The sequence below is a fragment of the Pelobates fuscus genome, chromosome 9 (assembly GCF_036172605.1).
Source record: "Pelobates fuscus isolate aPelFus1 chromosome 9, aPelFus1.pri, whole genome shotgun sequence".
NCBI lineage: Eukaryota > Metazoa > Chordata > Amphibia > Anura > Pelobatidae > Pelobates > Pelobates fuscus.
Window position 1 is genome coordinate 166,524,754 of NC_086325.1, and position 1,595 is coordinate 166,526,348.

Consider the following 1,595-nt stretch of genomic DNA (forward strand, 5'->3'; position numbering starts at 1 on the left):
ATATATATATATATATATATATAGAGAGAGAGAGAGAGAGAGAGAGAGAGAGAGAGAGAGAGAGAGAGAGAGAGAGAGAGAGAGAGAGAGAGAGAGAGAGAGAGAGAGAGAGACTTGCAAATCACAGTTGGGTTGACCTCGGCTTGGTCTAGGTCTGGTTTAGAGCGTTGTGAAGTTAAATAGGTCAAAGCTAGCATGTCAGTTAAACGTGCCCACCACGTACACATCTACATACCATGGACTGACATGAATAAATGTTTTAACAGTGGTATGTCTCCATAAATATTCCACCATCACTGTGTGGAACAGGTCTGTTAAGGGTTCTCCTCCAGTTTAAAGAGATGTTTGGTGCAATAGGTTTCAATTATAAAACTTTAGCACCTCACCAAATCTAAACTAGGGTCAGAGACCCGCCCTCCCTCCTGAGAATGTGAACCATTTCTAATGTGATATGAGGAGCTTTAACAATTGGTCTTTAAAGGAACATCATAGGGTACGGAATACAAACATGTATTCCTGACCATCTAGCCTGCTTGGCTAACATTATCAGACATGTTATCCCAATCCAATCACAATACTTTCCCATACAAAAGCATTGGATTGGCAGAGACTGTTAAGGAGGCAGATCAGGGGCAGAGGCAGCACAAGCCAATCAGCATCCCCTCATAGAGATACATTGTATCAATGCATCTCTATGAGGAAAATTCAGTGTCTCCATGCAGAGGGTGGAGACACTGAATGGCAGTCACACTGTGCAGCACTGCACCAGGAAGCACCTCTAGCAGCCATCTGAGGAGTGGCCACTGGAGGTGTCCCTAGGCTGTAATGTAAACACTGCATTTTCTCTGAAAAGACAGTGTTTACTGTAAAAAGCTTAAAGGGAATGGTTATACTCACCAGAACAAATATAATAAGTTCTGGTGACTAGTGTCCCTTTAAGTAAGTCCCCTTTTTTAATTGCCACTTATTCCAGGCAGAAGGGCTGTATAGTGCTTTAAATCCTGAACAAATGGGACATCTGTGCCAGGAAAAGGAAAAAAAAAAAAAAAAGAAAAAAGAGAGAGAGAGAGAGAGAGAGAGAGATATTAGGCAGATGTTTTAATGTTGTGGCTGATCAGTTTATAACAGTAATATATTATGCAGTGTTTTGAAATAGAGATCTAAAAACAACAAATAAATAATAAAAACGTTAAAGTAAACAGGAATGAGTGTGGAACTCATCATCTTAATATCCGTCTCCTGCAACAAAACATTGAAAAGTGTGACTGTGCCCTGATGAAAGTGTTTTCTCTAAGGTAAATAGTCCTGCATGGAAAGGGTTAAAGCATTGATTCCTCCTGAGACCACGACACAGGGGATTTTATACCAGGCCCCTGTAATACTAATATGCTAACCGTACAGGTAACATAGTGGCAGTATATGGCTTGTGTTTGTTAGAATACTAGCACCTTCTATCGTTATATTTTATGTGACCAAAATAAATGATTAGAAATGCCTTCTAATAAAATCCTAAATGATCCTGTGTGTGTTTTTATCAGCAGCCTGGTAGAGTACTGCTAATTTATATTATATATATTTAATACATTGCTAAACAC